This window comes from Camarhynchus parvulus, chromosome 8 (genome assembly GCF_901933205.1).
Source record: "Camarhynchus parvulus chromosome 8, STF_HiC, whole genome shotgun sequence".
Lineage (NCBI taxonomy): Eukaryota > Metazoa > Chordata > Aves > Passeriformes > Thraupidae > Camarhynchus > Camarhynchus parvulus.
This window is the reverse complement of record NC_044578.1, coordinates 19617591-19633580: the sequence shown is the minus strand read 5'-3', so window position 1 is coordinate 19633580 and position 15990 is coordinate 19617591.

Genomic DNA, 15990 nt, shown 5'->3' with positions numbered 1-15990 from the left:
TTATTATAACTATTATTTAGGCAAATATATAAGAAGAGGCTAGTGCTCTGGTCATAATGATTATTTCAGGAAACCTAAATTAGTCTTGAATTTTGAATTAGTTTCCTAACGCTTTACTTAACCTTTTGTATTTAACAAGTAGGCAAACTTCGGTGATTCTGTAGGATTCCATGGAAAGAAAATCATTCCCTCTACATCTGGGACTTCTCAGAATGGCAGGTCAAAAGGTAATTCTAGCCTTTATTTCCATCTTCGGTGTGTATTTGTTCATTCCCTTCTGTCTGCTTTTGTTTTACCTGTCCTCTTTTCATTTTACAACATGGATTGTGGAATTTTACTCTTCACATTGCTGATACATCACTGGCTAGGAAAATGAAAATTAAAAACATTCTAACCCAAAATGGGCTTAGTCATCTGTGTCTTTCTAGATGGAAAAAAATTCTAGGAAACTAGAGTAAATGGTAAAAAATAGTTTTCTGTGAGTGCTTGTGTTGATCGTCATTGCTAACTAAATAAGAGGGAAAATGTAAAAAATACTTTTTCACATGCAAAGCTCTCATCTGCTTAGGCTATGGAAAAGTAAACCAAAACTCTGCAAAAAATACAGGTAATTTAAATTGCTACTGGAAGCCAAACATGGCACATACCAGCTATTATAAATGTATTGTAAATCATAGACCCTGGATTTGCAAATCATGGATTTGCAAACTAAAAGGGGGTGAGATAGATGACAAGATTAGAAAGACAAATCATTTGGAAAAGGAATGTATTCAATCTTTGGCCTCCAGCAGCATCAGTCATACTTCCCTTCTTAGTGAATCAGATTCCTGTCTGCAGTATGGAAGAGATGAGAACAACATGAGAGAGGATAAAGTGGATTTTGTAAATCTAAACCCATGAGGTTGGAAAGGGTTTTGAAGGTATTCCTCAGAGCAGTAGAAAATCCCAGGTCATGCATGTTTAGCATCACTGCATTGAGAGTGGCTCTGGAATCAATGCAAGATCAGCCTTGAGAGGCCTCGGGACAGGGAGCAGAAACCCTTTTCTCATGCAGTGGAAAACAAAGACTGGGGGATGTAAACTGTGTCACCTGGCCCAAGAAGCAAGGAAGATCTTTAGTGATCTTTAGTGTCTGAAGCAGACTTTAAGGATGAGGTTTCAGATGTGATGACCACAGACAAGGAGATAGCAATGATTCCAGTCTAAGAAGAAGAGGTGGATATATTAGTTAATAGTCTGGGGAGGGCAGAAAGGTTATTTCCAGAGGGATTTACAGGAAGAAGCCTCATGACTTCTCCTCAGTCTGTGCAGATGAGCAAAGAACAACAAAAGGTTAAAGTTGAAAATAAATTTAGAACTAAAAGCAGCAGAAAGACCTGATGGTGATGTTGATTATAATAATTCACCGGGGGAGCTGAAAGGATGTAGAGAAATATTTGACAGAAAAAAAAATCAGTGAACATAAGGAAAGAGTATTCTAAATGCTAAGCAACAGCTATGTTTATGTATATAACTGTAATTGAACCATACTCTGATGACAGAGTAACATTCAAACAAAATTAGCCAGCAGTTGTAGTGATAGACTAGACTAGAACTTGCAATGTTTATATCGTCCTTGCCATAATATTTATTCAGAAAACATAGAGGTAATTCAGATATACTGATATAAATATTTCATTTGTATCTAAATTTTAAGTTCAATTTTATATTTATGCTTCTAAAAATGTCTTTCAGCAGTGGTCAAATTTAATTTCTTTCATTTCTCCCTTTTCTATAACATATGGAAGTAATATTAAGGGATCTGTGCATGATAAAGTATTCAGTATGGAATGCTAATGGTTTTCTGTGCATAAGCTCAGACTTTCCTCTTTTTGCCTTCTTTTTCTCTTTGCTGCTTGTCAGCTTTTTCTAGATTAATTTAAATGTGAGCAGATAGAAGTTCTAAACTAATATCAAACCACTGCTCCAGGGGAATTACTACAAAACTTGAGTCCCAGTCCCAGCTCCTGTCAGTGTAAGTTTCTACCTTTGCTCATCTTCACAGGCCTCCCATCACTCACAGGGCCTTTCATCAAACCCTCCAGTCTAACCATGAAGCTATCAAATCATAAAGTTTTATGAAATGCACTTAAAATAGTGTGAACATAGTTGAGCATGCTGCACGTTATTTTTTATCATAAACCCCAAACAGATTTATTCTGCCTGAAGAAGCATTACAGTGCCACATTACAGCAGGAATGTATTCCCTGGGTGCAGCAGCTCTTGTGCAATGCAGGTGTAGAGGATGGTGTCTGACATGATGCAGTTCATCACTAAACACAGAGAGATCTGGGATCAAACTGTCACAACACCATTGGAGAAAAAGGATGTAAAGAGCTGATAAAAGCCAAGAGCCTCCAGCCTGTCCACTTGCCCCATCCAAGTGGGATTTCAGTGTTTCTCAGGGATGCTGGTTTGGGTGTCATTTACCTGCTCCTCTTTGGAGAGTGTTCACAGCAATGGAGTTATTTATCCTCCAGTGTCACTTTGCCCAGGAGTACAGGTAAAATTTGTAAATCTGTAAGTTAATGCAAAAAGGACTTGCCAGCTGTGTAAACCTGTATATAGGTATGTAGTAATTGCATGAATGGTTGGACACAAGCATGAATGAGCGGAAAATTAAATGGAAAATTCCTTTCTGAAAGTCTACCACATCAGTGCAAAAAGGATTGAGGAGGAGCCTATGCACAATGAAATTTCTACTTATTTTTAGCTAAAAATCCACAAAATCACCACTTTTAAAAAGTCCCTGGTCTTTAGTGGTAAGCAGCCACTTAGCAAGGAAAAGATTAGTACTGCTGGCAGTTTATTCTTTCACTGTTGCTTTATGTTCCTGTCCCTCCTCTTTCTCCTTCCATCACTTTTATGGACTCGGGTGTTTTCTACCCTGACATAGCTCAGCTTTACCACCATGTGTGAATCTCATTATACTCAGAAAAGTAAATAGTGCTGGTTTGTACCAAACATCTGTAGCCAATGACATTTCTGATAAGACAAGTTCTTCACCAATTTTGCTTCAATTTTCTGTCCCTGATATAGTGAAAAAGATACAATACATCAAGAAACAAGTGGAACATGAGAAAATAAAAAGAAATGAAAAATTGGGGGAGAGCAGAAGTTTTACACACTTGTGCAGTTGTTGAAGAGAAAAAGAAATATTGCCAAGCAGCAAGAATGACACAGGATGAGTTTTCCATGGACATGTTGCATGGCAGAATGCATAATTACCTCATCAAGGCTCATTTCTTAATTTAGTGAGAACTTGCATCTGTTTCTTTAGCAGAAGAAGAAAATAGAGGCAAATGCGAGTTGAGGACCCCAGGCATGACTCTATTCCACCATTTATATATGGGGTTACAGGAAGCAGTGTACATTCTTTTAATTAGCAATCTGGGAGCAAGGCCTCCTAATGAGGCTGACTGTGAACAGTCTGCTGAACCCTACAGCCTGCTCCAGGCATATTGCCAGCAGAGTGGACCCACTCACTGGGAAAGCAAACTTCTTTCAGTCCAAAGGTTTTCACTCTTTTCAGTAATTGATATATCCTGCTCAGGTTGTCTTCTCTCAAAACACACATTGGAAATATTCTGTTCTCCTTTATCACCATTTCCAGACCCTTTGGAGTTCTCAGCAGCTCATGTAAGTGGACGAGTAAAAAGCCAACAGGTCACATCATCTGCAGTGCTGTTAGGGTTATTTGAATGAGTTTTGATTTTGCTGGGCAGGAAGGAGACAAAGTGTATGATTGTTTTCTGAAGAGATTTTCCATCTAGAGGTGAGTAAGAAGTCATGGACAAGTGTTAGGGAAGTTTATGCTGAAATTTGCTGTTTTATATAAACATTCTTCTTCTTTCTTCTGCTTTAAGCACCTGTGTTTTTCAGGATTACAGAAGACTGGGCTGGCTGGACTAAAGCCAAGCAGTCACCTGGCCAGGAGTTGCACTGTCCCCTGACTTTCCATGTTGCTCTGTACCTTTGCAAATGAAGACTATATCTTTTCCACTGTCTTCTAACTTCTCAGGTATGGCCATCCTCTGCCTGTGCAAACTGCAGCTACCTGTGAAACATAGGAACACCTTTCACACAGCCAAGCCCCTGTCTCAGTCTCTCACTCGTGTCATTTCTGTATCAGCAGCACGAAGGCTCAGAGGCAGGGCCTGCCGGGAGCAGGAGGCGTGGCGCATCAAAGCTTGAAAAGCTGCAGCTCTCTGACCCTGTGTGTCAGATACTGGGCTCTGACATGGTCTGTGCCTCACAATCTAGGGAAATTAGAGGTGAGTGTTCACAGAGTTCCTTCTTCCAAACTGGTGTTCCACAAAGTGGCCTGGAAGTACCACTCTATCCATTGCTTAGCACCTCATGACTGGAGATGCATCTTTAAATGCTCCCTGTTTTTTGAATCTGGATCTGCATGGCTGGTTCTAGTGTGTTAAGATATAAGCCTATTGAAGAACAGGAATGGAAGTAATTTCAGTGATTTATTTAGGGCTGGTGTCGGGCACTGTTTATAGTGACACCTACAGCAATTGCCTTGTCAGACTTAGGCTTCTTCAGCTGAGATCATTTAAAAATCTGTAGAACTGATGTAATCTCTGGTATTAAACAGTAGTTCCCCCTAATGCACTGGAAGGTATGCTCATACTTTGGAAAGCAAACGTTTATCTTGCTGAGAACTTGTCAATAAGGCAGTGTATGGAAAGAGCACAACATGCAACCTGCTTCATTAAAAGCTGAAGCAAAGACTGTGAGGACAGATCAAGAGTTTAGTCAAACTGTCTCTGATAGACTTATTTCTCCAGCAATCTCTGGCTAATGGAGTTGCTAAGATAGAGTCTGGTGTTTAGTAGCAATTGGTGATTTTTTCTTCAAATAGTGCTATTCAAAAAACCCCATCAACCCAAACAAATACCTTCTTTTTTACTCAAGAATGTTGTGCAGCAGTGAGCAATTTGCTTATACCTTCTGTGTGATAAGTACTTTGAGTAGTTTTGTATTTGTTTCTTAACAATATAATTTTATGTTCCCCATTATTTTGCTATAAAACTAAAACAGGTATCTATCATTGTTCTGTTCTAATAATTTTTTAATAGTTTTCTATCATATTTTACTTGGGACCTCTCTTTTCCAAATTAAAATATCCTGTCTTGTTTAATCTCTCCCTTCACGGAAGTTTATCTGTTAATAGATCTAATCATAATTGTGAATCTTCATTAAGTCTCCTTAATTCTGCTATATCTTTTTTAAGGTGAAGAAAACAAGCATGCATGCCATATTAAAGGTCCAGGTAAACCAAGGGATGATGGTGCAGTGACACCAGTGGTAATTTCTGATGAGCTCTTTAATTCTGTTTTAACAATTCATAATCATCTTTATCATCATCATCCCTTTTTTAAGATAACCCTTTTATTGTCTGCCCACGAAAACATAAAGATTTCTGATTGCTGGCTAATTTATATGCCATTGGTGTATCCATATGGTTAAAATTGTTTTTCTTCTAGATACATCACTTTGAATTTATTGATGCTGAATTTTATCTGCCACTCTCATCTTTCAGTCACTCTGTATCATAAGATCCTTTTGAGCCTTTTGCAGATATTGTATTTAGTACCTTGAATAATTAGATCTCACCAGCAGATTTCATTCTGTCACTGCAGAGGCTCTTTCTGGATCATTAATAAATAAGTTGAGGCATACCAGTTCTCTTGCAGATACTTGGAGATCTCCACAGCTAACCCACTCCAACCACTGTGAAAAGTGATTTTCCTTACCAATTAAAGAGTAATTTGAGGATTTTTCCTTTTACCATAGGAGAACTTATGGTTCTCCTGAGGTAAAAGGATATTTTGAGATATTGATCTATCTCAAAAAATTACTAAAATTCCTGCCTGGCATCACACATAGGTATCAGTGGTGTTGGTTCTGCTGAGAGCACAGATGATCCATAAATGAATATTTAGGACCCTGCAGATAGTTTGTTCTACACTGCCTAGATGCATGTTCATCATGTTCATGTGTTCAGCACCTGGAACTTATTATGTGAGAAATAGAAATATTGGACCACAGGCTGTGGAGACAGCACATATTTTAGGTGAAACCAGACAATGGTTACTTTGTGAAATCTATCTGCTCTTATTGAGCGTAGTATACCAGAGGTTACAGACTATTTTAGAGATGATAAAGATGAAACAAAAAGTACAAAGGCCGCCAAATAAATATCACTGTTCATTTTACAGCTTTTCTTTTGATACTTGATGAAAATGTCCTCTCTGAATGTGGCATTTCCAGTCCAGCCTTGTTGACCCAACACAGCTGAGGATGCAGTTGATAGGGATGCATAAAAATCATTGAAATCAGATGTATTTATTCAGAATACATACTCATGCACACTCAGATATAGAATACATTTATGCTAGCAGAAATAAAATGAACTACAGATTTTTCCAAAGCACAAAAAGTTTAAGTGATAAAGTGCAATGTGACTGTAATTTGGTAATAAATAACTCTAATATCGCTGTAAAATATAAGAAGTAAAACTATCAAATAGCCTGTAGACTTTATCTATAAAGCAGAAGGCTGAGTATATTGTCTTATTTATTCTCATCTTCTAACCTGTCAGGAGAGCATGATGGCCTTTCAAAGATGTAGTTCTTGAATAAGAGTCAATATAAACCAAACTGTGTGGGATTATATATTTTTAGCTAAATGGATGCAATATGATACAGATCATTAACTCTAAACACCTCATCCATTAATCTTTACAACATACATATTGAGACTGCTGGATGAGAAATGCTGTTGAAGGCACAGACCATTTTTAACAGTGATAGAAGAGTCAAATCAGTAAAAAATATTCTCCTTGTGAATTTACACGATTTTTTAGTTTAAATAACATTTGCTACATATACCCCTTCCCACAAATGTTTGCCATATATCACCCTGAAATATAAAATGGGGACTCATTTACTTTGAAGTAATGAAAAAAACAGAGTGGAGTGTTGTTTTGTTTTCCTGGTGTGCTATACATTACATTGTTCTGTTCCATCCTCTCACAAGGATGACTCCTGTAATACAAGGAAACAGTTCTCTAGACGTAACTATCTTCACCTAATCATGGTAAGTTACAGTGTGTCATTGCTGTTACCTACAATTCATATTTAGATAAATCTCACAACCTTCCAAGGCAAGGAAAGCCCATATTTAGAGGCTTCTGAGGCCATATTTCTATTTCACAGATAAAAATTTATTTGGTAGCAGAAAACATCCCAGCACTTTAAAATATAGATTTGCAAGGTGGTGTATTGTTAAAATTTAGTGCAGCTTTTACATGTAAGTACTTCATGGCTGTATTTTATAATGAAAAGCGGAATCTACATTTACACATTACCCTGTGGACTTTATACTCACTGTACCAATTTATTCAGATTTCTTGTCTGGACTGTAAAAACATTTTTTCCTCTCTGACTAAGGTTAAATAAATGAAAGGTTGGATTCTGTTATTAAGGTCAAGGAAATAATACAAAATTTGACTAAATGAAAACCAGGAGAAAAGCTGTAAGTTGTGTTCTTTTTACTTATAACCCAGTGGGATGCAGTCACACAAAGAGATCACAGTCAAAATATGATTCATGGCGAAAAAATAGCAGCTGTTATGTCTGGAGTTTATTGGAAAGCTAACAGCTGGATTTGAAATCAATGGTATTATTATATCTTTTGATTGAGTTTACATTATAAGGATCATTTCCAGCAATGGAACTGACAGTTCCTCAGCACTACTGCAGAGAACAACAATTGATCCAAAAAATGTACAATTATTGGCTTTCCAATTGTTCCCAATAAAATACTACTTATAACCAGGTGGAGATTTCCTTTGAAACCCCTTGAATACTAGCAGTTATTTTTGGATGCACGATTTGTAGTGCAAACATTGGTATAGCTATTTCAATTATCAATGATATTTAAGCTACATGTACATCTGTGAATGGTAGTTGAATGCTAGTGATTCATAATAAATTAAATTTGTTACTATAGTATATTTGTGCTAATATTTTCTTTTGTCAAGGCAAAGATTGAAAACCCAACTCCTCTTGGTTTGGAATTTAGGTGTAGAATCTGTCTCTATTTATCCAATACCATTGACACTTGACAAATCTTGACCTATTAGTATCAGATTTAGCTGCTTGGCCTTTATTCCCCTTCTCTTCCCTCAGCATGACACCAGCATTTTATGTATTTCGTGAGAAGCTTTTCAGCTCTATTTTTTTTCATGATTTGTGCTAAAAACCTGTGGTAACATATTTCCTGTATTTCTTCCCTTTATACTTCTTCACAGGTAACTTTGAACTACCTGAATGATAGGAGAGGGATTGGTTGATGGACCTAACAGACTTGGCCCACCTTCTGTTTGTAGGTATCGCCAATGGTGTGTTAAAGGGTGGGAAGAATGTCAGGAGTAAGAGATGGAAGATGGTATGAGGAAAAGAATAGGAGAACAGGATTTTTGTTTGTTTTTATCCATAGAATTTCAGTGCCTCACAGCCAGATCAGTTTATCCAAAAGGACAGCAAGCACTGACAGATCAGTAGGACAAGGTTTCCTATATGTAGTAGTTGAGGCCAAATGTCATCCAATGCACCTTGAACACGTAGCCCATCGTGCCATACAGAACTAGAATCCATGAAATTCAGAGCTGTGTATGGAGAAGGCATGATGCATAGAAGTTAGAAGCTGTCATAAAATTATGAACACCTGTATAAACCTGCTTTATTTCTCTTCAAGCTGCATGTGACTGCAGTTATCTTTTACACTATTAGTCATAAAGCATTCCTTAAAAGAACAAGCAATGTATATGTGTTAAACTCCAGTGGAAATGTTCAAACATCCAAAATGGCAGAGTTACACTCTCTGGTTTTTCTCCAGGTGCTTGGATGCTCTTTTATCCATCATTTGTTGTTCATATCAGACAACATTAAGTCTTTTCAGAGCAGGCTTTGCTATGTTTTGCATAATCACTGCATGGATGCTTTTAAGTTTGTATCCCTGAAACAGAAGAACCCTGAGTACATATCATTTGTACAAAACCTCTAAAAGCTAATTGCAATTTAAATCTGGGACAGCAATAATTAAAATAACTTCATGAGGCTTTTTCAGAGTTGGTTTGTGTTTTTTGTATTACCTTTTGTCTCTCATGTTTACAGGCTGTCTATTTGCAAGTGAAATCCCTCTTTAATATGGTCTTTGCTTTTCAAAGAACCTATTGGATTTCCCTTATGTAAGGGTTTAATAATAACAGTAAGAGTGATGGTTAGGATTACAAAAATGCCTTTTCTACCCTCAAAGCATCTCTTCCCAATGGTACATGAGGAAATAATCATTGCACCTAATGGCAGAGAACAGGTAAATCTTCAAACCTCGTGGCTCTATTGTATTCCTTCATATCATCCCCTACTAATATTTAATCCTTTCAAAAATCCTTTGGCTGGCTCTTTCTTCTCCTCTGAGCTTCATTTTCCTAAATCTTCCCATGCCTTTTGATACAGTTAAGAAGATTAGACAGACTTAGGAGGAAAATTTCTTTTTTTCTTTCTTTCTCTTTTTTCTAAACACATGAAGACTTCAGGGTGTCTCTTTAGAACAAGCTATTTTGTAAAATTACAGTGATTGTGTCAGCAGTCTGTACAGCCATGTGGCACTTAACCCCTAATGCAGTGTCCATTTATCTGAAGAGCCATTCCCTTGAGCTCGTTGGGGTTGGGACCAGGCCCTTTCCATCCATCACCCCCCACATTTCATCATTTCTTAATTAAATGGAAGAGAAATGGTCCAAGCATGAGTGCCATGAAATGCTGACTTTCCACCAAAGATACATAAAAAGAACATCTGTTCACCTCTCCATTACATCTGAGGAAAACACCACCAATGGTGGTGTTTGTAGCACATCAAAAATGTGCTGCCTTTTTCACAGAGGGAGACCATGAGGCTCTGGAGCTGGCACACCAAGATCTTCTCCCAAGAGAGCCACTGGCTACCTCTTCATCATATGCAGAAAACTGTCTGGGCAACAGCTACAAGAAAGAAGAGGAGCTTAAAAAGCTTAATTCCCTTGATTTTGCCTCCGGGCTACAACAGCTTGGGCCGTGATTGCAGCCATCCTCGATGGCTGCAGTTGGCACAGAGCTGTGCTGGGAGGAGCTGCAGCAGGCTCTCTCTAGGAGCCCTTGAATTAGCGCTTCTGAAAGCTGCTGTTCCACACATGTGCTGCATGTTTTCCTGAGTTTTCCCAAGCCCTGTATATTTCTGTGACACAAGAAATCCAGGCAATAATAACTTCAAAAAAAAAGTTCTATCTTACAGCACAGAATGGTGGAAGAAAAACTGGTAGGAGGCAAAAGCCATTTCATTTAAAGATTGCAGCTCACCCCAAATTTCTGTCTGACCTTGGCCAAACCCATTTACTTTACTTTTTGTCTTAAGAAAAGAATAGAAAGTCCCAAAGGTAATCTGCAGATGAAATCTATTAGGGACTATGAGATATTCTTATGCAAATAAAAGCACTAAAATTGTTCAGCTCGACAATATGGTTCCAGTAAATATTAATGGAAAAGGTTTCCCTAGGTTTTTATTATGGTTTACCCATAATCAGACTCCGAATTGTAGAGAAGGCAGATGTTTGCCTGTTGACAAATTTTTTGTACTTGTGGTTTCAAATATCCCCCAGAAAGTCTGAGTTAATGTGTATAAACTTCTATAGGTTCTATAGGATAGTAATGCTTAGCAAGTTTTCTTGTATTACCATATTTATCCTGATAAAGTAACTGCAAGCCTGAAATTTCTAAGTGGTGGAGGGGGCCTAGCTCCCTGAAATTAGGTGATTTAAACCCACCAAAAAAGGTTGGATTTTCAGTATGTTTAGCACCCACAGTGCCTACTAAATTAAACTTCATTAACTTATCAAAAGGCACAGTGGGAATATCAGCACCAGCAGTAGAGCTAGAGGATTCCTGCCAGCCAATGCAGCATTCACACTGTCCAGCTCTATTACAGAGAAGCCTGCTAGCAGGAAAAGTTCAGCATACAGAGATCTTCAGCACGAATAATGAAGAGAAAATGGGATTTGGGGTTGACTGAAGTCAGTAGCTACATTGATCACAATTCAGCCAGGCCTTTGTTTAACCCTTTAGGATTGGTCCCCATGGGCAGTAAGCATTTACCTGCCCTTAGCAGCAAATAGTCTGTACAGAGTATGAAAATACTCTTTAAACTGCTAGAATGACATGAATTAACCTTAGAATAGAATCAGGCCCTTTAATGAAGATTTAAGAGAATAAAGCAAAAGACAGTGTTGTTCCCTGTGGAAAGTTATTGGTTAAAGTATTTATATGCTTACAGCAGGAGAACATTCCTGCAGTTTACAGAAGCAAAAATGTAGTAGCAGTAAACTTAAAAAAGGAGGGATGCTAGGCAATAATGTACAGAAGTTACAGGAAAAGAGATCTGCAACCTGCCACAGGATGAAGGTAATCAAAGACAGTTAAAAAAATAAGTTGAAGCATTTTTATTTTTTCAGCGCGTAAAGAGTGAGAAGTTAATTTAGAATGACCTGAACATATTTTGCAAAAGCCAGTGCTGTTGGAGTGCAATATAGATGATTCAAGAATGCTACTCATATTTGTAATATTCTAGCTGATAGGAAGTTGTCTACAGTGTCCACACTATTGGAATATCATTAATGAGGGTACAATATTCTAAGATTAAATTTATAGCAGGTTCAGACATTGTGATTTTGTTTTAATAATGCTAATCATAGATCTTTTGAACAAATGTGATTAGTTAGACTGTATGTTACATATTTAAATCACCACAGCTCCTCTATTTCACAGTAGCTAAGAGCTCTGGGCAATAATAAAATGTGAGTAATGGCTCTTTCCATATCAACCCTGTAAGCAAGAGGTAGAAATGCTCAGTGCTTATGAGAAAATTGTGATTGGGGGAGTGAAAAAGCAGTAATTGTTCTGCATTAAGTAAACAAAGGAAACTATCATATACTAATGCACTCTCCATTTTATTACATCTTAGTCAGAAATTCTAATCAGCTGTGACAGGAACTGAATGAATTGGCAGCACCCAAAGGTGCTGCTTATTAATTTATCATAACAAATAATGATGTTGTGTCAAAGTAAGTTATGTCACTTCATGTGTTTTATGTCTTTGTTTTAGAATACCAGCAGTGAAAAAGGGCTGTTCACATTCCCTTTTCAAAGTCAGAAGTGTTAAGATCTCCATGCATTATCTGGTTTTATGTTTCCCTCCCTTTTCACCATAATCTGGATTAATCACAGGGCACCCATGTAGGCAGACAGAAATAGACACCCAGAAACACTGGGAAATTCTATTTCCATACCCTTTGCTTCTGCACTGAGATAGTTAAATTCTGATTTATTTAACATTAGTGCTTGGAATCCACACCAGGGCTTGCTTTTCAAGGGGAGATTACATATATGTGTGTAGATGATAATTTAATATGTATTATATCTACACATGCATGTCTACACATGCACACATACATAAGGTAAGAAATGTTCTTAAAGCTAAGGGAACATCACCTATAGGGAAAGAAAGAAAGGAAACCTTTGTCTTCATCCCTGAGGACCAAAACACTAAATCTTAAGTGAGCCTGAAAGCAATGTAGTGTCCCCAACAGGAATGTGTTAGGGTCTCATTCACTCCAAGCCTCAACTGTTTCAGCCTATTTTTCCTCTCCAGTGATATTTCTAATCTGTACCTTCAGCTTTATGTGCCAGTGGTACCTTAACTTTTAATAAAAGTCCTTTTGAAGTCAAATATCCAAATTCAGAGTTGATAGAAGGAAAAGCAATTTTGCTGGGTTTGACTGTATTGAACTGATACTGGTTCCCTGATTAAAAGTTACACAACTGAATGACCACTTAAGTGTCTATTTTTGACACTTTTCAAGTGTAAACTTTGAATCACTGCATTTTATTAAATGGGAATGAGATTTCATCCTGAATAGATGAGATCTTTCTGACAAAGATGAAATACAGGGGAAAAATATGCACATGTGTATAATGTGAATATTATTGTCTTGAATTTCCCAAACAAAATCCAATTTGCTGCCACATAGAAAAATTAGCTTGTAATACTGTCCTCGTAACAAGTCAGAGAAAGTATTGTATTAGCTGGATTGCCATTCTCAGAGATTGTCACAGGACATTTCTGCAATGGACAACTCAAAAAGCAGTTGGGAAAGACATGTCTGAATATCCACTTTTTAAATTATATAAACTCATTGATGTTATTATTTTGTGTCCAATGTTCATTGTAACAGCAGCTAAGGATTTGAAAATAACCAGAATACTCAACAATGTATACAAGTGTGCACAATCTACTAATTTGCAAAAGCAAGTTCCAGGGGACTGCATCTGTGAGCCTGCAGAATGTTCACATTGGCACCAAAATCCTTCCACAGACCCTGAATTTAGAGCCAGGACATCTCTGTTTTCCTAAACTGAGCTTCTGCTTTGTGCTCTATCAGCAATGGGAAGCAGTGGTATTGCTGGGCAGGTGATGCTTCATCAGGCATCTTCTTTTCAGGTCAATCTTCTGTAACTTCAATTGGAAGTAAGTAAGAAGGATTTTCCCACTCAAACCAAAGTGACTCTCTACTGAGAGGTTATATCACAGAATATGTTGAGTTGGAAGAGACCCACAAGAATCATGAGACCATCTCCTGGCCCTGCACAGGACCATCTCCAAGAATCGCACCATTTTCCTGAGAGCGTTTTCCAAGTGCTTTTTGAGCTCTGTCAGGCTGCTGCTGTGAGCACTGCCCTGGGGAGCCTGTTCAGTGCCCAGCCACCCTCTGGGTTAAAAACCTTTTCCTGATACATAACCTAAACCTCCCCTGATGCAAATTCAGGCCATTCCCTCGGGTCCTGCCGCTGTCACCCCAGAGAAGTGCCTGTCCCTCCTGTTCCCTGACTGGGAAGCTGTAATTGCAGTGAGGTCTCCCCTCAGCCTTCTCTCCTCCAGGCTGAACAGCCCAAGTGCCCTCAGCCGCTCCTCATGGCTTCCCCTCAGGGCCCTTCCCCATCCTCGTGGCCTCCTTTGGATGCTCTCTGATGGCTCAATGTCTGTTTCACGTTGTGGCACCCAGAGCTGCCCCCAGCACTCGAGGTGAGGCTGTCCCAGCCCAGAGCAGAGCAGGACAATCCCCTCCCTTCCTGGCTGCCTGTGCTGTCCCTGGTGTCCCCAGGACAGGGATGTCCCTCCTGGCTGCCAGGGCACTGCTGGCTTGTGTCCAACTCGCCATTGACCCCATGATCCCCATGTCCCTTTCCATGGCACTGCTCTCCAGCCTCTCGTTCCCCTGTCTGTGTGTACATCCAGGGCTGTCCCATCCCTGGATGTACAGAACCTGGCACTTGCCCTTGTTGAATTTCATGCACTTGGTTCTTGTCCACCTCTGTAATTTGCTGAGGTCTCTGTGCAGGGGCTCCCTGGCTATCAGTGTGCCACAATGCAAAGGCACTATCAGGAAAACTAACCCAGTGAATGACAACGAAATATTTGTACCCAGAACACCTGGGTACTTCTGAAAATTCTATGCTTAATACTCAAATGGATACATATATATTATTAAAAATTTGTTGCTACACCCTCAGAGCAAATTCCTAAAACTAGCATAAATGAGCTTATTTTATAGTTACTTTGCATTTGTACCTGATTTATGCATTCCTTTAGTAGAATTTCTATGTTGTCGGTAAAAGAGAACATGAGTGCTTCAAAATAAAATGGAACACACATTCAGTTACCTTAGCCTTGTTTTGCAGAATGATTTGAATATTTTTTAAAGCCACAATAGCACAGGCAAAGCTGTTAACTCAGTCTTTATTGACTCACCTAAAAGGACAGTAGCTCCAAGTAGCCCTGCATGTCCACAGCTACCCAGCTTGAAAGTTCCCATTAATTTTTTTACATTTTAGGATTAAGAATACAAACACAATCTGTCTGAGATAAATTAATCTGGTGTGATGAAAGAGAACATTCTTTAATTGCAATTTAATTAATTGCATTTATGCTTTTAGACATGGAAATTATTGATGCTTAAGATGAAATCTGAGAATTAATAAGACCTGAAGTATTTTGCTGTATTTATTATTTCTGACAATCCATCATCTTTTCAACTATGAAAACTCAGATTTGCTTGCATGAATCTTCATCTATCTAAATAGATCATAAATCTTTCAAGGTGTGTGTACTTGAGCTGTAGATCTTGGTCATCCTGAAAATATATTTTATTTTTGCAGATCGTTTATATTCATAGAACATTTAAAAAAGCATATTTTTATATGATCTTACAAAAAATTTGCATCCACAAAATAAAGACAGTTTTTTGTTGGGGTTTTTGTCCTGCTTAGTGTGACAATGGTAGCTCATGCTGCAGTTTCCCTGTGGTAGTTTGACTGTACAGCTGTTATTAATGTGGGGTGGGTTTAAACTGGATATTTTACTAATTTAAGGTTTAAGATTGAATTAAACCTTAAATTAAATTCTTCTCTTACCAGAAAATTGTCAGCATCTAAATGTGAGTATAAATAGGCTTCAAACAAATTGGTGCCTTTAATATCTCTTATTTATATTAAAATAGATGTGCATGGATGTGTTCAGCTTTTTTAGTATTGTTTCAATCTTCAGCTCCTGTACCTTCAGATCCATTTTTAGGTCAAAATACTGCACAGTTTTTGCAAGAAAACTTGATCAGATTCCTCAAGTTTTGTAGGAAATATTGGGATAAAACAGGGGGCAAATATTTAACAAAACTACCTATGGCTACTGGCATTTGTGCCTCTTAAGGGCATGTTTTGAAGCAGCTGCTTATTTTTTTATATGCTCACATACTTATGCACAGAGGTTTGTAGATTTAGCAAAAGTTAG